At 40.3% G+C, this 25,351-nt stretch overlaps 1 long non-coding RNA gene across 1 annotated transcript in view; it reads right to left on the bottom strand.

The window, feature by feature from the left end:
- Positions 1 to 552: 552 nt before the first annotated feature.
- The window catches only part of LOC113935571, a 44,133-nt gene continuing 19,334 nt past the window's right edge, over positions 553 to 25,351 (bottom strand). The window contains exon 3 of the long non-coding RNA XR_003524072.1: positions 553 to 639. This is a non-coding gene — a long non-coding RNA (uncharacterized LOC113935571). The remainder of the gene's footprint in view (positions 640 to 25,351) is intronic.

The following is a 25,351-nucleotide window of genomic DNA, read 5'->3' as shown; positions in this document are numbered from 1 at the left end:
TTCTTCGGTAAACTTGGAGATCTATGCTCTGACTGAAGAAGCACTTACCACACACACTTGTAGCGTTTCTTTCCTGTGTGGACTTTCAGACAAGCAGTAAGTCTATGTTTTCAGAGTTTCACATTTAAACAGTTTCTCTCGTGTGGAGTCTCCGATGCACTTGGAGATCTGTGTTCTGACTGAAGCCCTTACCACACTTACCACATTTGTAGAGTTTCTCTCCGGTGTGGACTCTCTTATGGATGCAAAGATTGGAGCTCTGATGGAAGCCCTTGCCACACTCCCCACACTTAAAAGGTTTTTCTCCTGTGTGAACTCTCTGATGAACACGAAGGTTTGTGCTATAACTGAAGCCTTTGCCACATGTATCACATATGAAGGGTTTTTCTCCAGTGTGGACTCTCTGATGGATGCGAAGATTGGAGCTCTGATTGAAGCCCTTGCCACACTCACATTTAAAAGGTTGCTCTCCTGTGTGGACTCTCTGATGAACATGAAGGTTTGTGTTATAACTAAAGGCTTTGCCACATGTATCACATATGAAAGGTTTCTCTCCAGTGTGAATTCTCTGATGATAGCGAAGATCTGTGCTCCGACTGAAGCTCTTCCCACACACAGCACAGTCGTAAGGTTTCTTGCCTGTGGGGAAAACAGGATTCTTTGAGAACAAGAAAATGTTTACAACGACGAAAAATATTATCAAATTAAAACTCTCAATCAAGGCTGCAAACAATAGGATATCAGACTAGAGAATGTGGAAAACTATAGTCAATTAAAAGACCAACTTGAAGAATTCTACCAGGACTCAGAGGGAAAGGATTAAAAAAGTGAAATTATGAAAAAATATTAAGTTGTGAAGGATAGATCTAGAAGATCTTATATATGTATAAGAGATCCGAAGGAGCAAACAGAAGAATTAAAGAAAATGTACTTAATCTGAAAGAGAATTTGATTCTTTAGATTGAAAATATCCCCCCAGTACCATGTAGGATTATTGGGGAAAAGAAAAGATAAACTAACATACACATATCTGGATGAAACTTCTGAATTTCAAGGGTCAAGAAAACAAAAGCATATAAACATTAAACAAAATAAAACAAGTTACTCCCTTGAAAAGAGAATAAGATTGGCAGAAGATAATGGTACAAGGTCTGCAGTGTCCTGAGGGGAAAAGACTATAGTCAAAAATTCTAAACCTCAACTGATGATTCCCTTACATGTGCAAAAGGGAGATACTCTCAAAACAAAGATGACCAAAATCAATCAAAATAAAACCTCATGAAAAGGGAAAACATGAAACATAAAAAGTAGAAATGAATAATGAAAACATAAAAGCTTTTCCTCCTTTTCACTCAACAAAATCCATAAAAATAATAAAGGGAAACTTCTCTGAGCTGAAGGATTCAGAGGATGACCAGGCTCAATGACTGGCCAAACCTAATTTCTGGGGGAAAAAAAAAGCATACCTAGATATATTCTGATAAAACTTCAAAATTCCAAGGAGAAACAAAAAAAAAAGTTCTAAATGTTTTCGGGGGGGGGGGGAGAGAAAAAACAGGTTAAATAAGAATAAGAGAAAATTACTAAATGAATGTATCAGATTGGAAGAACCAAAATCAGGAGCTCAAAACAAAGACACAATGGCTAAAACATTCTCAGGGAAAATGATTTTGAATCTAGAGGTCTCAGCCACACTAATATTCAAGACTGGGGTGACTATAAATACCTTTACAAACATGCAGAGATTCAAAAAGCTTGTCTGCAAGTGAAAAACAGATTCAAGCAAAAAACGTGGGATTTAAGAAATTATGGAAAGAAAGGGCTCCAAAAAATTAAGGCCACTTTAATCTCTGAGAAAAGGTACAATGTAAAAAATTAACAATTATATATGGTTTCAACAAAACACAAGACCTGGGGAGAGGGTGTGTGAAAGCTAAGTGAAAGTTTGCTAATGGCCTTGTATTGTTCTGGAGAGTGGAAGTTATAAATAACTAACACTTGCCACCGATAGAAAAATATAACTTTTAAACATGGTACAATCTGGAGGGTAATTAATTGAAGGATAAAAATAACGGAGGGAAAAAGGAAAGAAATAAGAATTCATTTAGAACTCCCAAATAAGGGAAGGCAGTAAAGAATTAGAATGCATAAAATGTCAGGAATCAGACCTAATGTATTATTACAGTAAATGTAAACAGGCTAAATTCCCCTTAGAGTCTTAGAAACTCCAGGATTGGGTTAAAAAAAAATCCAGCCATATTCAGCTTGCAAGAGACAAATACCAGGCAAATGCTAACTGTAAGAACAGATGAACAACATTAATATCTGAAAAAGCAGGATTCAAGGCAAAACACACCAACTAAGGGACTTCCAAGGAAGATAATGAAATAGGAGGACCTTAAGTTCACCTCATCCATGGATACAACTACATAACACTCACATCACTGTAAGTAACCCAGAAAACAACAAGAATGGCAGAACAAACTCCACAACTAAACTTCCAATACCATCGAAAAGGGAAGAATGGAGATACAGTGGGGAGCTAAAAATACTTGTGGGCCATCAGCGGGAGGGAGGGAGCCGCAGGTGCAGAGAGGGGAAGGAAAAAGATTATCACACCAAGGAGCCTACACAGGATAGATGAATCCTCATAGCATTTGGCTTTGAAAACCAGATAGGTCAAATTTTGTAAGTTCAGTACTTAAAGCCTGGAACTTCAAAAATCAGCAGGCTTGGCTCTGGGAGAGCCCAGAGGGCACTAGGAAACAGAGTCACTGCCATTAAAGAAAGAGCCTAACAAACAGCCCATAGAGATACAGTACAGAAGTGGCAGTTTGAAAAATGCCTGGGGCATATGGGAGGGGGAGCTATTTATTAATCACAGAGTGTGTCCTAGAGGGACAGATTTCACTGGGAGATTCCTGCAAGAGCAAAGGAGAGATGGCAGGCATCATTTCCCTCCCCTGCTCCCCGCATAAATATATGGTCACCTGCAGAAAGCAGTGTGGTGCAGGCATTTACCACCTAATTTGTTTACACTGTGCCCCACCCCCTCCCGCTGAGCCTGCCTCAGTCCCAGCACTGTGGGTCCCCACCCCCAGAAGACCAGTGCAAACTTTGCCAAGCCAGTGTCTCCAACTGTGCTTTTTGTGGGGCTTCAGTCCAGGCAGCTGCAGTAGCTGGTTACCTCCTGTGGAGGATGCACGTACCTTGCTGAAACTGCCTGCCCTTCCCCTGCTTTGTGCAGCAGCCCTAGATGCCCTAGTCTCAGTGATGGCTTCATGTCCCCTGCGGAACAAGAAAAGCACCACCTTGTTAAAAGTGCACATCCCACCCCACCACTTTCTTTTTCAAAGATTTTATTTTTTGACAGAGACAGCAAGAGAGGGAACACAAGCAGGGGGGAGTGGGAGAGGGAGAAGCAGGCTTCCCGCCGAGCAGGGAGCCCGATGCAGGGCTCGATCCCAGGACCGTGGGATCATGACCTGAGCTGAAGGCAGATGCTTAATGACTGAGCCACCCAGGCGCCCCACACCCACCACTTTCAAGAGCAGGAGACAATAGTGGGCTTTCCTAACATGCAGAAAGAGACACAGAGTTAGACAAAATGAGGAGACAGGGATATGTCACAAGTGAACAGGACAAAACCACAGCAAGAGATCTAAGTGAAACAGATATAAATAATATGTCCTGATAGAGAATTAAAGTAATGATCATAAAGATACACACGACTTGAGAAAAGAGAGGAGGACATCACTGAGACCCTTAAAAAGAGGTAGAAAACAAAAAGGAACCAAAGACAACACAATAAATAAAATTTAAAAATTTACCAGATGGAATAAATAGGTTACAGGAAGCAGAAGAAATTAGTAACTGGAGGGGCGCCTGAGTAGCTCAATCGTTAAGCGTCTGCCTTCGGCTCAGGTCATGATCCAGGATCCTGGGATCGAGCTCCACATCAGGCTCTCTGCTCGGCAGGAAGCCTGCTTCTCCCTCTCACACTCTCCCTAATTGTGTTCCCTTTCTTGTGGTCTTCTCTGTCAAATAAATCTTTTAAAAAAAATTAGCAACTGGAGGACAGAGTAATGGAAAGTAATCAAGCTGAGCAGGTGAAAGAAAAAAATTCTGCGAAATGAGAATAGACTTAGGGAACTCAGTGACTCCATCAAGTGCAATAACATTTGCATTATAGGGATCCCAGAAGAGGAAGAGAAAGAAAAGGGGGAATAAAATTTATTTGAAGAATTAGGTGAAAACTTCCCTAATCTGAAGAAAGAAAAAGATACCCAGGAGGCACAGAGATCCCCAAACAAAATCAGCCCAAGGAGGTCCACACCAAAACACATAGTAATTAAAATGGCAAAAAAGTAGTAATAAAGAATTTTAAAAGCAGCAAGAGGAAAGATGATAGTTACATACAAGGATAGATACAATCCCCATAAGTCTATCAGTGGATTTTTCAGCAGAAACTTTGCAGGCCAGGAGGAGGAGCAAGATGGCAGAGGAGTAGGAGACCTAAATTTCGTCTGGTCCCAGGAATTTAGCTGGAGGGGATCAAACCATTCTGAACACCTACGAACTCAACAGGAGATCAAAGAAAAGAATAGCAGCAACTCTCTGAACAGAAAAGCGACCACTTTCTGGAAGGTAGGACGTGCGGAGAAGTGACTCTGAGGCTATATTCGGGAGGATAGACGGCGGGGGAGGGGGCCTCTGTCGGCTGCTTCTGGCAAGTGATAGAGCCGCGGAGCACAAAATCGGAAATTTTAGAAGTTGGCTCCGCTGAGGGACGTTGCTCCAGTGGCTAAGTGGGGGGGTGGAACCCTCGCTGGGACAGTGTGGTCTCAGGACCCTCGGGGTCCCAGAAAGACTGGGGGTGCCTGAGTGCAGCAGAGCTCCCAGGTATCAGAGCGGGGAAGCCGGCTGCAGAGACGGAGCCAAGGAGTGGGCTCTCAGCTCAGGGTTGCCATAAACCCCGATCTGGGGCACAGTCGGGCCACTACTCTTCCAGCAGGGACCCAACAAGCGGCAGATCGGGCAGACTCCCCTTCCTCCCCCAGGAGGAGTGGTGCAGGAGTGCACTGCACCGAAGGGATCTGCTGGGTTGGAGACTCCACACGGGGTCGGGTGCCAGAGATAGAAACATTTGGTCACAGGCCGGGTGAGCACGGAGTGCGGCCGGAGACTGGGGAGAAGGGAGTGATTGACTGCTTTTCTCTGGGAGCTCACTGAGGAGAGGGGGCACCGAGTTCTCGGCTCCTCCGGGGTGGAGATTGGGAGGCTGACATTTTTCACTCTCGTCCTCCAAAGCTGTATGGAAAGCTTGCAGGGAACAAAAGCACCCCGAGAGCAAACTCAAGTAGATTACCTAGCCCGCCCTGGCAAAGACACTTGGGAACCACAGCAGCAGGCCCCTCCCCCAGAAGATCAGCAAGAACAGCCAGCCAAGACCAAGTTTACCAATCAATGAGAATGGCAGAACTCCCGCACTAGGGGAACACTGCACATAGAATTCATGGCTTTTTCCCCATGAATCTTTACTCTTTCAAAGTTAATTTTTTTTTAAGATTTTATTTATTTATTTGAGAGAGAATGAGAGATAGCACGGAGAGGGAAGAGGGTCAGAGGGAGAAGCAGACTCCTGCTGAGCAGGGAGCCCAATGCGGACTCGATCCCGGGACTCCAGGATCATGACCTGAGCCGAAGGCAGTCGCTTAACCAACTGAGCCACCCAGGCGCCCTCAAAGTTAATTTTTTTAACTTTTTTTAAAATTTTTCTTTTTCCCTTTTTCAGCCAACAATTTACCAATCCCTTTTTAAAAAGCCTTTTTTATTTTTCATTTTTAGAGTCATATTCTATCCCTTCATAGTAGTTAACCTTATTTTTGGTATATATATAAAGTTCTCTCTTTAAAATTTTGGATACAGTTTCTTTTAACAGACCAAAATACACCCTAAATCTCTAGTGTATGGCTTTGTTCTAGCCTACTGCCTGATCACATTCTCTCCCTTTTTTTTAAATTTAATCCTCTTCTTTCTTTCTCAACCAACTTCTTATTAATCCCTTTATAAAATCTTTTGTACTTTTCATCTTTACAGTCATATTCCATCCCTTCATCATAGTCACCCTTATTTTTGTACATATATTTTTCTTTCTTTAAAAATTTGGGAGGCACTTTCTTCTAAAAGACCAAAATATGCCCAAAATCTAGGTGTGGCACTGATCTATGCACCAGCCTGATCATATTTGATCATATTGTGTTTTGTTTGTTTGTTTTTATCTTTATCTTTTTTTTTCTTTTTTCTTTCTTTCCCTTTCTTTTCCCCCAGTTTCAGGTCTCTTCTGATTTGTTTAGTGTATATTTTTTCTGGGGTCATTGTTACCCTGTTAGCATTCTGTTCTCTCATTCATCTATTCTCCTCTGGACAAAATGACAAGATGGAAAAAATCACCTCAAAAAAAAAAAAGAACAAGAGGCACTACCGACTGCCAGGGACCTAATCAATATGGACATTAGTAAGATGTCAGAACTAGAGTTCAAAATGACAATTTTAAAGATACTAGCTGGGCTTGAAAAAAAGCATAGAAGATATTAGAGAAACCCTTTCTGGAGAAATAAAAGAACTAAAGTCTAACCAAGTCGAAATCAAAAAGGCTATTAATGGTGTGCAATAAAAATGGAGGCTCTAACTGCTAGGATAAATGAGGCAGAAGAGAGAAATTAGTGATATAGAAGACCAATGATGGAAAATAAAGAAGCTGAGAAAAAGAGAGATAAACAACTACTGGATCACGAGGGCAGAATTCGAGAGATAAGTGATACCATAAGACAAAACAACATTAGAATAATTGGGATCCCAGAAGAAGAAGAAAGGAGAGAGAGGGGCAGAAGGTATATTGAAGCAAATTATACATAAGCAGAGAACTTCCCTAATTTGGGGAAGGAAACAGGCATCAAAGTCCAGGGGCACAGAGACCCCCCCCTCAAAATCAATAAAAATAGGTCAACACCCCAACATCTAATAGTAAAATTTACGAGTCTCAGAGGACAAAGAGAAAATCCTGAAGCAGCTCGGGAGAAGAGATCTGTAATGTACAATGGTATAAACATTAGATTGGCAACAGACCTATCCACAGACACCTGGCAGGCCCAGAAAGGACTGGCATGATATATTCAGAGCACTAAATGAGAAAAATATGCAGCCAAGAATACTATATCCAGCTAGACTGTCATTGAAAATAGAAGGAGAGGTAAAAAGCTTCCAGGACAAACAAAAACTAAAGGAATTTGCAAACATGAAACCAGCCCTACAAGAAATATTGAAAGGGGTCCTCTAAGCAAAGAAAGAGCCTAAAAGTAACATAGACCAAAAGGGAACACAGACAATATACAGTAACAGTAACCTTACAGGCAACACAATGGCACTAAATTCATATCTTTCAATAGTTACCCTGAATGTAAATGGGCTAAACGCCCCAATCAAAAGACACAGGGGTATCAGATTGGATAAAAAAAACAAAAAAACGACCCATCGATATACTATCTGCAAGAGACTCATTTTAGACCCAAAGACACCCACAGATTGAAAGTGAGGGGGTGGAAAACCATTTACCATGCTAATGGACACCAAAAGAAAGCTGGGGTGGCAATCCTTATATCAGACAAAATAGATTTTAAACCAAAGACTCTAATAAGAGATGAGGAAGGACACTATATCATACTTAAAGGGTCTATCCAACAAGAAGATCTAACAATTGTAAATATCTATGCCCCTAACATGGGAGCAGCCAATTATATAAGCCAATAACAAAAGCAAAGAAACACATCGACAACAATACAATAATAATGGGGGACTTTAACAGCCCCCTCAATGAAAATGGACAGATCATCTAAGCAAAAGATCAACAAGGAAATAAAGACTTTAAATGACACACTGAACCAAATGGACTTCACAGATATATTCAGAACATTCCATCCCAAAGCAACGGAATACACATTCTTCTCTAGTGCCCATGGAACATTCTCCAGAATAGATCACATTTTACGTCACAAATCAGGTCTCAACCGGTACCAAAAGATTGGGGTTATTCCCTACATATTTTCAGACCACAATGCTTTGAAAGTAGAACTCAATCACAAGAGGAAAGTCGGAAAGAACTCAAATACATGGAGGCTAAAGAGCATCTTACTAAAGAATGAATGGGTCAACCAGGAAATTAAAGAAGAATTGAAAAAAATTCATGGAAACCAATGAAAATGAAAACACAACTGTTCAAAATCTTTGGGATGCAGCAAAGGCAGTCCTAAGAGGAAAGTATGTAGCAATACAAGCCTTTCTCAAGAAACAAGAAAGGTCTCAAATACACAACCTAACCCTACACCTAAAGGAGCTGGAGAAAGAACAGCAAATAAAGCCTAAATCCAGCAGGAGAAGAGAAATAATAAAGATCAGAGCAGAAATCAATGAAATAGAAACCAAAAGAACAGTAGAAAAGATCAACAAAGCTAGGAGCTTATTCTTTGAAAGAATTAACAAGATTGATAAACTCCTGGCCAGACTTATCAAAAAGAAAAGAGAAATGACCCAAATAAATAAAATCATGAGTGAAAGAGGAGAGATCACAAACCAACACCAAGAAATACAAACAATTATAAGAACATATTATGAGCAACTATATGCCAGCAATTAGATACTCCAGAAGAAATGGATGCATTCCTAGAGATACATAAACTACCAAAACTGAACCAGGAAGAAATAGAAAACCTGAACAGACCTATAACCACTAAGGAAATTGAAGCAGTCATCAAAAGTCTCCCAACAAACAAGAGCCCAGGGCCAGATGGCTTCCCAGGGGAATTCTACCAAACATTTAAAGAAGAATTAATACCTATTCTCCTGAAACTGTTCCAAAAATAGAAATGGAAGGAAAACTTCCAAACTCGTTTTATGAGGCCACCATTACCTTGATCCCAAAACCAGACAAAGACCCCATCAAAAAGGAGAACTACAGACCAATATCCTTGATGAACATGGATGCAAAAATTCTCACCAAAATCCTAGCCAATAGGATCCAACAGTACATTAAAAGGATTATTCACCACGACCAAGTGGGATTTATCCCTGGGCTGCAAGTCTGGTTCAACATCCACAGATGAATCAATGTGACACAATACATTAATAAAAGAAAGAACAAGAACCATATGATCCTCTCAAATAGATGCAGAAAAAGCATTTGACAAAGTACATCATCCTTTCTTGATCAAAACCCTTCAGAGTTTAGGGATAGAGGGTACATACCTCAATATCATAAAAGCCATCTATGAAAAACCCACAGAGAATATCATTCTCAATGGGGAAAGGTTGAGAGCTTTTCCCCTAAGGTCAGGAACACGGCAGGGATGTCCACTATCACCACTGCTATTCAACATGGTATTAGAAATCCTAGCCACAGCAATCAGACAACAAAAAGAAATAAAAGGCATCCAAATCGGCAAAGAGGAAGTCAAACTCTCACTCTTTGCAGATGATATGATACTTTATGTGGAAAACCCAAAAGACTCCACCCCAAAACTGCTAGAACTCATACAGAAATTCAGTAAAATGGCAGGATATAAAATCAATGTACAGAAATCAGTGGCATTCCTATACACGAACAACAAGACAGAAGAAAGAGAAATTAAGGAGTCTATCCCATTTACAATTGTACCCAAAACCATAAGATACCTAGGAATAAATCTAACCGAAGAGGCAAAAAAATCTGTACTCAGAAAACTATAAAGTACTCATGAAAGAAATTGAGGAAGACACAAAAAGTGAAAAAAAGTTCCATGCTCATGGATTGGAAGAACAAATATTGTGAATATGTCAATGCTACATAGAGCAATCTACACATTTAATGCAATCCCTATCAAAATACTATCTACTTTTTTCAAAGAAATGGAACAAATAATCCTAAAATTTGTATGGAACCAGAAAAGACCCCAAATAGCCAGAGGAATGTTGAAAAGAAAAGCAAAGCCAGTGGCATTACAATTCCGGACTTCCAGCTCTATTACAAAGCTGTTATCATCAAGACAGTATGGTACTGGCACAAAAACAGACACAGAGATCAAGGGAACAGAATAGAGAGCCCAGAAATGGACCCTCAACTCTATGGTCAACTCATCTTCGACAAAGCAGGAAAGAATGTCCTGTGGATAAAAGACAATCTCTTCAACAAATGGTGTTGGCAAAATTGGACAGCCATGTCCAACATGCAGAAGAATGAAACTGGACCATTTCCTTACACCACACACAAAAATAGACTCAAAATGATTGAAAGACCTAAATGTGAGACAGGAGTCCATCAAAATCCTAAAGGAGAACACAGGCAGCAACCTCTTCGACCTCAGCCGCAGCAACTTCTTCCTAGAAACATCACCAAAGGCAAGGGAAGGAAGGGCAAAAATGAACTATCGGGACTTCATCAAGATAAAAAGCTTTGCACAGCAAAGGCAACAGTCCACAAAACCAGAAGACAACTGACAGAATGGTGAGAAAATATGTGCAAATGACATATCAGATAAAGGGCTAGTATCCAAAATCTATAAAGAACTTAACAAACTCAACACCCAAAGAACAAATGATCCAATCAAGAAATGGGCAGTAGACATGAACAGACATTTTTCCAAAGAAGACATCCAAATGGCCAACAGACACATGAAAAAGTGGTCAACATTGCTCGGCATCAGGGAAATCCAAATCCAAATGTCAATGAGATACCACCTCACACCAGTCAGAATGGCTAAAATTAACAAGTCAGGAAACGACAGATGTTGACAGGGATGTGGAGAAAGGGGAACCCTCCTACATTTGGTGGGAATGCAAGCTGGTGCAGCCACTCTGGAAAACAGTATGGAGGTTCCTCAAAAAGTTGAAGATAGAGCTACCCTATGACCCAGCAATTGCACTACTGGGTATTTACCCCAAAGATACAAATGTAGGGATCCACAGGGGTACGTGCACCCCAAAGTTTATAACAGCAATGTCCACAATAGCCAAACTATGGAAAGAGCCAAGATGTCTATCGACAGATGAATGAATAAAGAAGTACACCTACACACAATGGAATATTATGCAGCCATCAAAAGGATGAAATCTTGCCATTTGCAACGATGTGGATGGAACTGGAGGGTATTATGCTGAGCGAAATAAGTCAATCACAGAAAGACATGTATCATATGATCTCACTGATATGAGGAATTCTTAATCTCAGGAAACAAACTGAGGGTTGCTGGAGTGGTGGGGGGTGGGAGGGATGGTGTGGGCAGACATTGGGGAGGGTATGTGCTATGGTGAGCACTGTGAATTGTGTAAGACTGTTGAATCACAGACCTGTACCTCTGAAACAAATAATACATTATATATTAAAAAAAAAAGAATATAGCAGGAAGGGGAAAAATGAATGGGGGGAAATCAGAGGGGGAGACAACCATGAGAGACTATGGACTCTGAGAAACAAGCTGAGGGTTCTAGAGGGGAGGGGGTAGAGGAATGGGTTAGCCTGGTGATGGGTATTAAAAGAGGGCACATACTGAATGGAGCACTGGGTGTTATATGCAAACAATGGATCATGGAACACTAAAAAAAAAAAAAAAAAAAAAAAAAGGAAACTTTGCATGCCAGAGGGAGTAGCATGATCTATTCAAAGTGCTGAAAGGAAAAAATCTGCAGCCAAGAATACTTTATCCAGCAAAGCTATCATTCAGAATAGAAGGACAGATAAAGAGTTTCCAAGACAAACAGAAGCTAAAAGAGTTCATGACCACTAAACCAGCCCTATAAGAAATGTTTAAAGGGGACTCTGAGTGGAAAGGAAAGATTGTAAGTAAGAATGAGAAAAGTATGGGGTGCCTGGGTGGCTCAGTTGGTTAAGTGTCTGCCTTCGGCTCAGGTCATGATCTCGGGGTCCCGGGATCGAGTCTTGCATTGGGCTCCCCGCTCAGTAGGGATTCTGCTTCTCCCTCTGGCCCTCCCCTTTCTCATGCTTTCTGTCTCTCATTCTCTCTGTCTCAAATAAATAAAATCTTTTAAAAAAGAATACCCTTGTCTTGATTAGTACTGAGTAATATATGGAATTGTTGAGTACGTTAACTACACTGGAATTAAAATTGTAAAAAACACACTAACTAGGACAAAAGGATAATCCACTGGAAGAATACAAACATCAAATTGTCAAATCCAAAATCCACTGTGTAAATCTTTTAAAACTCTATGTAGATATGTACATAAAAATGTTAATTACAGCAAAATATGCCAAACTAGAAAACGGTCTGTATGTTTCATCAAGAGGACCAGTTAATTATGAATTATGGTGCTTCTGCAAAGGGGATACAGTCCAGCTTTTAAAAAAGTTTGAGGTAGATATACAGATGTGGAATCATGTCTACGATGAACCAATGACTAAAAATTAATGAGGTTACAGAATGGATAGAAAAACAGAGATCTATGCCTCAGTTTCCTTGTCTATAAAATGGGGGTGTTAATATCCATCTATCTCACAGGGTTACGGTGAAGATTAAATCAATTCCAATGAAGTGCTTTGAACAAAGACTGGCATACAGATATTTCCACTGTGTGTGTGTTGGGGAGGGTGAAGTTTTAAAAGACTTAAAATACATACACTTTGACATAATTCTACTTCTACAAAGTTTTCTTAAGGAAGTAACCAGACAAATGTACAGTAATGTAGACTGAAGTACTAACAGCAAAGTAAGGGGGCGAAGAGGCATACATTCACCATGCTCTGTCTGAATGTTTATGCCCTCCCACCCCAAATCTGTATGTTGAAAACCTAATGCCCAAGGTGATGGTATGAAGAGGTGGGGTCTTTAAGAAGTGATTTAGGTCATAAGGTCTGAACTGTGGTTACTGGGATTAGTGCCCTTGTAAAAGAGGCCCTGTAGAATTCACTAGCCCCTTACACTGTGTGAGGAAACACTTTGCCAAGGAGAAGTCCTGCCGTTCTGAAGAAGACCTTCACCTGACAATACTGGCACCCTGATCATGGACCTTCCAGCCTCCAGAACTGTGAGACATAATTTTCCATTGTTTACAGGTTACCTGTTTTATGGTATTTTGCTATAGCAGCCCAAACGGACTAAGACACAAAAATAGTGGATTCTTTATGGAATGTGCTTCCCCCAGATATCCTAGTGCTGGCTCCCTTACTTCCTTCGGATCTTGGACTAAATGTCACCTTATCAGAAAGTCCTCCCCTGGACACACTCTACCCTATCATTTCCCCAGTCTTCCTTTACCCTGCTTCAGAGCACTCATCATCATCTGGTACATATACATTTGTTATCTTTCTTTATTGTCTATCTCTCCCCCAAATGTAAGTGCCATGTGAGTGGGACTTTGTAATGTTCACTGCTGTCACTCCAGTGTCTAGGACAATGTCCATCATAAATATTTAATTCAATTAATAAGTGTTTGGATTAATCAAGGTATTTTCCTACAATGGAATATTATGCAGCTATTAAGATGGATAGGGGTGCATGGATGGGCTTCAGGAGGTTAATGAAACTCCTGAAATGTATAAAAGGTTTTGTATGCATGTACTTCTGTTAACTTTCAGGGTAAGGGTTTTCTGAAAGAGATTGCTGAGTCAGAAAGGATAAAAAGATAGAGGGTTGATTGGGGTAACAGTAATGGAGGTGGTGAGGAGTGACTGGATTCTGGATGTATTTGAAAGTAGGTAGAGCTGACAGATTTGCAATGGGTGGATTTGGGGGTGAAACGAGTCAGGAATGACTCAGGTATTAGGCTTATACAACTTGAAGAGTGGAGTTTCCATTTTTCTGTGAGGAAGAGAAGATTAGAAGAAAAGCAGGTCTTGAAGGGAAGGGGGAAATCAAAAGATGGTAACTGCTACTTTTCAGAAAGGCAAAAAATAAAGAGATTAGGAGCCACTGTGAATGTGAAGGATAGGAATTCTCATGATGAGAATATAAATGGATTCAAACTTCTCAGGGGGCAATTTGACAGTAAACATACAGTCTGATCTACCAATTCTCCTAGAAATTCAGTATATAGAAATATTGGGACAAGGATCCAAAATACAAGTATATGGATGATTTTCAGCATTATCTAAAATAGAGAAAACTGGTATCTTAACTATCCATCAATAAAGCACTTATTTAAAAATTTCTGTACATCAGTATTTCATACAATGGAATATGAAACAGCCATCAAAAAGACTGAAGTGGGGGGAGAGGAAAGATGGCGGAGGAGTAGGGGACCCTATTTCAACTGGTCCCCAGAATTGAGCTGGATATCTACCAGACCACTCTGAGCACCCACGAAATCACCTGAGATGTAAGAAGATCTGGATCTCTACAAACAGAATATCGCAGGTGGTTGGTTTCAAAGTATGAAGTGGGGAGACATAATTCTGCGGGCAGATATCAGAGGATAAATGGCAGCGGGAGGTTGCCTGGCATGGGGATCCTACACCGCCGGTGAGTGACAGCCTCACTCACTGGGGACGGGGCACAGACTCGCAGACCGGCAGCAGAGGGGAAAGGACTTTAGGGCAGCCCCCAGGGCGGAAACCCGGAGCGGCGGGGTCGTGGGTGCGAACTGGGAGCGTCTGGCGGTTTTAGAAGCACAAAGGGCAGAGACGTGCCCCGACCTGGAGGCAGGACTGGGGGCGCTGCGGAGAGGCACACAACCCAGGACACTGCAGTTTATAGCAGCATGGACAGAAATGGAGACAGTGTGGCCTGGAGAGCTCACTGAAGAAAAGACTGCGATCTCTCTGCTCTGAGGCAGAGGGTTGGAAACAGTCTCTTCTCTGACTCTCAGAAGAGATGCGGAAAGCCACCAGAGAACAAAAGCCCCCAAAACTGATTCCCACTGAGCCTATCCCCCACCACAGGGGGGCAGGGCAACTCCACCCAAACAGGGTTGCCTGAGTAAGAGCGTGGCAGGCCCCTCCCCAGAAGACAGGCTGGCAAAACAAGAGGCCAGCAATCCTAAGGTCCTTAGAAAACAGGTGTATCTTGCTTGGGTTCTGGTCAATAATTTGGACTCTACACATTCCCTCAACCACACATCAACAGAATGACTAGGAGGAGGAACCTCGAAAATAGAAAAGACTCAGAGATTATGACTTATGCTGCAGATTTACAAATGGATGCAGATATAACCAAGATGTCGGAGAGGGAATTCAGGCTAGCAATTGTGAAGACAATAACTAGAATGGGAAAATCAATAATGGCAACATAGAGTCTCTAAGGGCAGAAATGAAAGCTGAATTGGCAGAACTTAAAAATGCTATCAATGAAATCCAATCCAATCTAGATAATCTAACAGCTAGGGTAAGTGAGGGCAGAAGAACGAATAAGCAACCTGGAAGACAATATAATAGATAAAAAGGGAAAAGAGGAGGCCAGGGAAAAACAACTCAGAATCCATGAAAATAGAATCAGAGAAATAAAATGACACCATGAAGTGTTCCAATGTCAGAATAATTGGAATCCCAGAGGGAGTGGAGAGAGAGTGAGGACTAGAAGATATATTTGAGCAAATCGTAGCTGAGAACTTCCCTAATCTGGGGAATGAAACAAACATTTCGTGTCCTAGAGGCAGAGAGGACCCCTCCCAAGATCAAGGGAAACAGGCCAACACCCCGGCATGTTAATAGTAAAACTTGCAAATCTTAGAACCAAGGAAACCATCTTAAGGGCAGTTAGGGGAAAGAGATTCCTTACGTACAGAGGGAGGAACATCAGAATAACGTCAGACCCATCCACAGAGACCTGGCAAGCCAGAAAGGCCTGGCAAGACATATTCAGGATCTAAATGAGAAGAACATGCAGCCAAGAATACTTTATCCGCAAGGCTGTCATTTAGAATGGATGGAGAGATGCAGAGCTTCCACGACTGGCAGAAACTGAAAGAATATGTGACCACGAAGCTGGCCCTGCAAGAAATATTAAGGGGGGTTCTCTAAAAGGAGAAAGACTCCAAGAGTGATATACAACAGAAATTTACAGGGACAATCTATAAAAACAATGTCTTCACAGGCAACATGATGACAATTAATTCATATCTTTCAATAATCACTCTCAACGTGAATGGCCTAAATGCTCCCATAAAATGGCACAGGGTTGCAGATTGGATAAAAAGACAGGACCATCCAGATACTTCCAAGAGATTAATTTTGAACCTAAAGATACATCCCAGAAGGGATGGAGATCCATCTTCCATGCCAGCGGACCTCAAAAGGAAGCTGGGGTAGTAATTCTTATATCAGACAAATTAGATTTTAAACTAAAGTCTGTAATTAGAGACACAGAAAGACACTACATCATTCTTAAAGAGTCTATCCAACAAGAAGATCTAACAATTGTAAATATCTATGCCCCAACATGGGAGCAGCCATCTACCCAAGCCAACTGTTAACCAAAATAGTCATATTGGAAAAAAAAAAGAGTCATATTAATAACAATATGTTAACTGTAGGAGACCTCAATACTCCACTCTCAGCAATGGACAGATCATCTAAGCAGAAAATCAACAAGGAAACAAGAGCTTTGAATGACACACTGGACAACATGGACCTCATAGATATATACAGAAACATTCCACCCTAAAACAACAGAATACTCATTCTTCTCGAGCACACATGGAACTTTCTCCAGAACAGACCACATACTGGGTCACAAATCAGGTCTCAACTGATACCAAAAGATTGAGATTATTTCCTGCATATTCTCAGACCACAATGCTTTAAAACTGGAACTCAATCACAAGAAAAAATTTGGCAGAAATTCAAACACTTGGAAGCAAAAGACCACTCTGCTCAAGAATGTTTGGGTCAACCAGGAAATCAAAGAAGAACTTAAACAATTCATGGAAATCAATGAGAACGAAAACACATCAGTCCAAAACCTATGGGATACTGCAAAGGTGGTCCTAAGGGGGAAATACATAGCCATCCAAGCCTCACTCAAAAAAAAAAGAAAAATCCCGAATTCACCAACTAACTCTACACCTTAAAGAACTAGAGAAAAAGCAACAAACGATGCCTGAGCCATGCATTAGTAGAGAAATAATTAAAATTAGAGCAGAGATCAATGAATTAGAAACCAGAAAGAAGTAGATCAGATCAATGAAACCAGAAGTTGGTTCTTTGAAAGAATAAGATCGATAAACCACTGGCCAGACTTATCCAAAAGAAAAGAGAAAGGACCCAACTTAAAATTATGAATGAAAGGGGAGAGATCACAACTAACACCAACGAAATAGAAACAATTATTAGAAATTATTATCAACAACTATATGCCAATATACTGAGCAATCTGGATGAAATGGAGGCCTTCCTGGAAACCAATAAACTGCCATGACTGAAACAGGAAGAAATTGACAACCTGAATAGGCCAATAACCAGTAACGAGATTGAAGCAGTGATCAAAAACCTCCCAAAAAACAAGAGTCCAGGGCCTGATGGATTCCCTGGGGAATTCTACCAAACATTCAACGAAGAAATAATACCTATTCTACTGAAGCTGTTTCAAAAAATAGAAACAGAAGGAAAACTTCCAGACTCATTCTATGAGGCCAGCATTACCTTAATCGCCAAACCAGGCAAAGACCCTATCAAAAAGGAGAATTTCAGACCAATATCCCTGATGAATATGGATTCCAAAATCCTCAACAAAATCCTAGCTAATAAGATCCAACAATACATTAAAAGGATCATCCACCACGGACCATGTGGGATTTATCCCTGGGACACAAGGGTGGTTCAACATTCGCAAAAAATCAATGTGATAGAACACATTAATAAGAGGAGAGAGAAGAACCATATGGTCCTCTCAATTGATGCAGAAAAAGCATTTGACAAAATACAACATCCTTTCCTGATTAAAACTCTTCAGAGTATAGGGATAGAGGGAACATTCCTCAAGTCATAAAATCCATCTATGAAAAACCCACAGCGAATATCATCCTCAATGGGGAAAAGCTGAGAGCCTTTCCCCTTAAGATCAGGAACACGTCAAGGATGCCCACTCTCGCCACTATTGTTCAACATAGTAGTAGAAGTCCTAGCAACAGCAATCAGACAACAAAAAGAAATAAAAGGTATTCAAATTGGCAAAGAAGAAGTCAAACTCTCTCTTTTCGCAGACGACATGACACTTTATGTGGAAAACCCAAAAGACTCCACCCCCAAATTACTAGAACTCATACAGCAATTCAGTAATGTGGCAGGATACAAAATCAATGCACAGAAATCAGTTGCTTTCTTATACACTAACAACGCAACTGTAGAAAGAGAAATTAGAGAAACGATTCCATTTACGAAAGCACCAAAAACCATAAGATACCTCAGAATAAACCTAACCAAAGAGGTAAAGGATCTATACTCTAGGAACCACAGAACACTCATGAAAGAAATTGAAGGACACAAAAAGATGGAAAAATATTCCATGCTCATGGATTGGAAGAATAAACATTGTTACAATGTCTATGCTACCCAGAGCAATCTATACCTTAAACGCCATCCCGATCAAAATTCCAATGACGTTTTTCAAAGTGCTGGAAAAAACAATCCTAAAATTTGTATGGAATCAGAAAAGACTCCAAATCGCCAAGGAAATGTTGAAAAAGAAAAATAAAGCTGGGGGCATCACGTTGCCCGATTTCAAGCTATATTACCAAAGCTGTGATCACCAAGACAGCATGGTACTGGCACAAAAACAGACATATAGACCAATGAACAGAATAGAGAACCCAGATATGGACCCTCAACTCTATGGTCAAACAATCTTCGACAAAGCAGGAAAAAACATGCAGTGGAAAAAAGACAGTCTCTTCAATAAATGGTGCTGGGAAAATTGGACAGCCACATGCAGAACAATGAAACTCGACCATTCTCTAACACCCATACACAAAGATAAACTCAAAATGGATGAAGACCTCAGTGTGAGACAGGAATCCATCAAAATCCTAGAGGAGAACATAGGCAGTAACCTCTTCAACATCGGCCACAGCAACCTCTTTCAAGATACATCTCCAAAGGCTAGTGAAACGAAAGCAAACATGAACTTTTGGGACTTCATCAAGATAAAAAGCTTCTGCACAGCAAAGGAAACAGTCAAGAAAACAAAGAGGCAACCCACAGAATGGGAGAAGATATTTGCAAATGACACTACAGATAAAGGGCTGGTATCCAAGATCTATAAAGAACTTCTCAAACTCAACACCCCAAAAACAAATAATCAAGTCAAAAAATGGGCAGAAGACATGAACAGACACTTCTCTGAGGAAGACATACAAATGGCTAACAGACACATGAAAAAATGTTCATCATCATTAGCCATCAGGGAAATTCAAAATCTAAACCACATTGAGATACCACCTTACACCAGTTAGAATGGCAAAAATGGACAGGGCAAGAAACAACAAATGTTGGAGAGATTGTGGAGAAAGGGGAAACCCTCTTACACTGTTGGTGGGAATGCAAGTTGGTACAGCCACTTTGGAAAACAGTGTGGAGGTGCCTCAGAAAATTAAAAATAGATCTACCCTATGACCCAGCAATTGCACTCCTGGGTATTTACCCGAAAGACACAGATGTAGTGAAAAGAAAGGCCACATGCACCCCAGTGTTCATAGCAGCAATGTCTGCAATAGTCAAACTGTGGAAAGAGCCGAGATGCCCTTCAAACAGATGAATGGATAAAGAAGATGTGGTCCATATATACAATGGAGTATTGCTCAGCCATCAGAAAGGATGAATACCCAACTTTTACACCAACATGATGGGACTGGAGGAGATTATGCTAAGTGAAATAAGTCCAAGCAGAGAAAGTCAATTACCATATGGTTTCACTTATTTGTGGAACATAAGGAAGAGCATGGAGGACCTTAGGAGAAGGAAGGGAAGAATGAAGGGGGGAAAATCGGAGGGAGAGATGAACATGAGAGACTGTGGACTCTGAGGAACAAACTGAGGGTTTTGGAGGGGAGAGGGGATGGCCGGTGATGGGTATTAAGGAGGGCATGTATTGCATGGAGCACTGGGTGTTATACGAAAACAATGGATCGTGGATCACTACATCAAAAACTAATGATGTATTGTATGGTGACTAACATAACATAATAAATTTAAAAAAAAAAGACTGAAGTGGGTCTAAATATTTTGACACGCAAAGATATCTAGCATATATTATTAACTGAAAGGAAAGTTTGCAGAACTCGTTCTTCAAAACAGATAAATACAGAAATAAATACGTGTTAGCTTATATATATATGCGGCTTATACGTGAATATAAACAGTAAATAGCCTGGAGGCGCCTGGTTGGCTCAGTGGTTAAGTGTCTGACTCTTGATCTCAGCTCAGGTCTTGATCTCAGTGTCATGAGTTCAAGCCCCACATCGGGCTCCACACTGGGCATGGAGCCTACTTAGAAAAAAAAGAAAGAAAGAAAGAAAAGAAAATAGCCTGAAAGATACTTTTTACTTTATGTGCAATATACTGTTAATATTTTCCTAATTAAAAAGTAATTATAGGAAGGGGCGATAAGGAGTGATGCTTAATGGGTATGAGGTTCTCTTTTAGAGAGATTCAAATATTTATTTAGTTTGGGGTGTTTCTTTTTGCATTGACTCCTTATGAGTTTTTTTTTTTTAATTTAAATTCAATTAGCCAACATATAGTACATCATTAGCAAATATTTTAGAACTTGATAGAGGAGGTGGTTAAAAAACACTGATGTACTAAATGCCAATGAACTTTACACTTTAAAAGGTTTAATTATATGTTCTTTGAGATTTACCTCAAACCGAAAAATAACAAATATAAATGGGGGAGGGGAAACATGTTTTTACTTAGATAGCAACATTTTTCTTTCTTCAATAATGATTTGAAAGGAAGGGTCCAAGGTGGTGATGTAGAAAGACTCTGAACTCCCCTCCATAGACACAGTGAATGTATGCCTACATACAGAACAATTCCCCCTGAAGGACAACTGAGGGTAGACTGAACAGCTTCTGAACAACGAAGGACAGAGGGACCAGACAGAGAATGGCAGAGACAGAGACATGGTAACTTCAGGAATCCTACCCCAGATACTGCAAACCACAGTGAAAGTAGATGGGACAGTACTGAGGGACCAAGAGGAGATTCCTCTCTGGGGCACAGAAAAAAAGACAGAGTTTTAAAAGGGCAACTAGAATTTAAAGGAACCAGCCCTTGAGTGTCTGCAGAACATTGGGGAACATGCAGAACACTCTCCAAGGTCAGAGGGTCAGGCAAGCACCATTGTTTACATTCCTCCTACACCTTCATAGCAGAGAAAGGAGAGGGTCCAGGAACCATAGTCAGCATGACCACACTAACCTTAGCCACCCTGGGGTATAGGAAAAAAAGGCATGGTTTTAAAAGAAAAACTGGAATATAAAGGAAGTGGCCCTAGATGAGCTTTGGTAACACTCTCCAGGGTTGGAAGGGCTGGCAAACACCATTTTTTATGCTTCCCCCTCCACCTTGATAGCACAGATAGGAATAGGGTGTTGGGGCCCTGGCCAACTGGCTGCCTTAGTTAGTCCCCAGCTAAACCACCAAGGCATCTCCCCTACCCCTGCCAGACTCCACCTGTCCCACCAAGGCAACCTCGGTGTGGTGCACATTAGGACAACCCTGGACAGCACCCAGTATGGCTCCAGCCATCTCGCCAAGGCAACATGGGCACAAAGCACCCTAGGACAAACAAGGCCCATACCTCCTTCAACTCCAGATGATGCAACAGGGCACCACCTGCATGGAACACAATGGGACTTCCCAGCCCACACCGACTTCAGCCCCAGCTGCCCTGCCGGGCCCCCTCTGCATGGAGCACCTAGAGACCAGAGACCTCTTGACCTGTGCATGCATCAACTCCAGCAATCTCAGTAGGCAGCCCTGGTACATAGTGCTCTGGGAACCCCAATCCATGCCTGCTACATACAGCTCTAGGCAGCCAGGCACAAGCAATCTACACAGGGAATGTTCCTACAGAAGGCTATTCCTTCAAGACTAGGAGAGATAGCTGTTCCATCTAATTTGCAAAACAAACACAGAAAGTCAAACAAAATGAGGACAGGTGGGAATATTCTCCAAATGAAAGTGAAAGACAAACTTAAGAAAAAGAACTAAACAAAATGGAGATAAGCAATCTACCTGATAAAGAGTTCAAAATAATGGTCATAAAGTTGCTTACTGGACTTGGAGAAGCATATGAACTCATAACTTTAACAAAGAAATAGAAAATAAAAAAAGAACCAATCAGAGTTGAAGAGTACAATAACTAAGTGAAAAATACACTAGAGGGAATCAACAGCAGATTAGAGTTGCAGAAGAACAGATTGGTGATCTGGAAGACAGGGTACTGGAGAGCACCCATGTTGAAGAGCAAAAAAAAAAAAAAAATTTTTTTTTTTAAATGAGAATAGATCAAGGCATCTTTGGGTCAACATCAAGCATACTATATATAAAACATGAAGGGGGAAGTAAAAATTTAATGCTTTTAGAATGCTGTTTTGAACTTAAGTGACCATTGACTTAATATAGATTGCTATTTACGTAGGATGTTATATATGAACCCAATGGTAACCATAAATCAGAAACCTAAAATACATACACTAAAAATAAAGAGAAAAGAATCCAATCATAAAGAAAGCCATTAAGCCACAAAGGAAGAGAGCAAGAGAAGATGAAAGGAACAGAGAATAACTATAATAATCGGAAAAAAAAATTAACAAAATGGAAATAATTGCATACTTATCTATAATTACTTTAAATGTAAATGGACTAAATGCTCTAATCAAAAGACAGGATGGCTGAATGGATAAAAAACAAGGGCCATGTATATGTTGCCTACAAGAGACTCACTTCAGACCTAAAGACCTCATACAGAATGAAAGTGAAGGGATGGAAAATTATATCCTTGCAATAAGAAGGGGAAAAAAGCTGGGGTAACAATACTGATATCAGACAAAATAGACTTTAAATAAATAAAATCTTTAAATAGCTATTTATTTATTTATTTATTTATTTGAAAGAGAGAGAGTGGAAGGGGAGAAGCAGAGGATGAAGGACAAACAGACTCCACGCTGAGCACAGAGCCCAACATGGAGTTTAATCCCATGACCCTGAGACCATGACTTGAGCAAAAATCAAGAGTTGGATGCTCAACCGACTGAGCCACCCAGATGCCCTAGACAAAACAGACTTTAAAACAAAGGCCTATAGCAAGAGACAAATAGGGCATTACATAATGATAGAGGAATCAATCCAACAAGAGGGTATAGCAATTGTAAATTGTAAATATCTATGTACCCAACATAGATGCACCTAAATACATAAAACAAATATTAAGAGACATAAAGGAAGAAACTGATAATAATAGTAGGGGACCTTTAACACCCCACTTACATCAATGGATAGATGATCCAGACAGAAAATCAATAAGGAAACAGTGGCTTGAAAGACACATTAGATTAGCTAGACCTAACAGATATATACAGAATGTTCTATCTAAAAACAACAGCATACACATTCTTTTCAAGTGCACATGGAACATTCTTCAGGATAGATTACATGTTAGGCCACAAAATAAGTCTCAATAAATTTAAAGAAGGTTGAAATCATATCAAGGATCTTTTCCAACCAAAATAATATGAAACTAGAAAACAACTATGAGGAAAAAAAACTGGAAAAACACAAACACATGGAGTAGTAGACTAAACAACCAAGGGGTTAATGAAGAAATCAACGAGGAAATTAAAAAAAAATCTCGAAACAAATGAAAATGAAAACACAATGGTCCAAAATCTCTGAAACACAGCAAAGGCAGTTCTAAGAGGGAAGGTTATAGCAATGCAGGCCTACTGAAAGAAATAAGAAAAACCTCAAGTGAACAACTTAACCTTACACACACCTAAAGGAATTAGAAAAAGAACAAAGTCTAGGGTGCCTGGGTGGCTCAGTCAGTTAAGTATTTGACTCTTGCTTTTGGCTCAGGTCATGATCTCAGGGTCGTGAGATCGAGCCCTGCATCGGGCTCCTCACTCAGCAAGGAGTCTGCTTGGGATTCTCTCTCTCCCTCTGCCCCTTCCCCTGCTCATGTGCTCTCCAAATAAATAAATAAATAAAATCTTTAAAAAGAAAAAGAACAAAGCCAAAAGTTAGTAGAAAGAAGAAAATAATAGAGTAGAGATAAATGATACAGATAAAAAATAATAAAAAGATTAATGAAATCAAGAACTGGTTCTTTGAAAAGATAAACAAAATTGAGAAACGTTTTAGCCACACTCATCAGGAATAAAAGAGAACTCAAATAAATAAAATCAGAAACGAAAGAGGAAAGGTAACAACTGATACCACAGAATATAAAGAATTATAAGACATTACTATGAAAAATTATACTCAAACAAATTGCACATCCTAGAAGAAATGGATAAATTCCTAGAAACACAATCATCCAAAACTAAATCTGGAAGAAACAGAAAATCTGAACAGACTGATTACTACCGATTCAATTAACAAAATTGAACCGGTAAATTCCCAACAAACAAAAGTCCAGGACCACATAGCTTCACAGGTGAACTTTCCAAACATTTAAAGAACAGTTAATACCTGTTCTTAAACTATTCCGAAAAATAGAAGAGGAAAGAAAGCATCCAAATTCATTCTATGAGGCCAGCATTACCCTGATAACAAAAGCAGACAAGACACTATAAAAAAAAAGAAAACTATGGCCAACATCCCTGATGAAGACAGGTGCAAAAATCCTCAACAACGGGCGCCTGGGTGGCTCAGATTGTTAAGCGTCTGCCTTCGGCTCAGGTCATGATCCCAGGGTCCTGGGATCGAGTCCCGCATCGGGCTCCCTGCTCCTTGGGAGCCTGCTTCTCCCTCTGCTTCTCTCTCTCTCTCCCTCTGTCTCTCATGAATAAATAAAATAAAATCTTTAAAAAAAATCCTCAACAAAATATTAGCAAATCAAATTCAACAATACATTAAAAAAATCATTCACCATGATCAAGTGGGATTTATTCCAAGGATGCAGAAGTGGTTCAATATTCTCAAATCAGTCAATGTGATACATCACATTAAAAAGAGGAAGCATTAAAACCACATGATTATTTCAATAGATGCAGAAAAGGCATTTGACAAAGTACAACATCCATTCATGATAAAAACTCTCAACAAAGTGGGTTTAAAGGGAAGATACCTCAACATAATAAAGGCCATAAATGACAAACCCACAGTTAACATCATACTCAATGGTGAAAAACTCAAAGCAGTTCTTCT

Source organism: Zalophus californianus, chromosome 4 (assembly GCF_009762305.2).
Source record: "Zalophus californianus isolate mZalCal1 chromosome 4, mZalCal1.pri.v2, whole genome shotgun sequence".
NCBI lineage: Eukaryota > Metazoa > Chordata > Mammalia > Carnivora > Otariidae > Zalophus > Zalophus californianus.
Note: the sequence above shows the minus strand (reverse complement) of the source record. Positions and strands in the feature narration are given on the sequence as shown.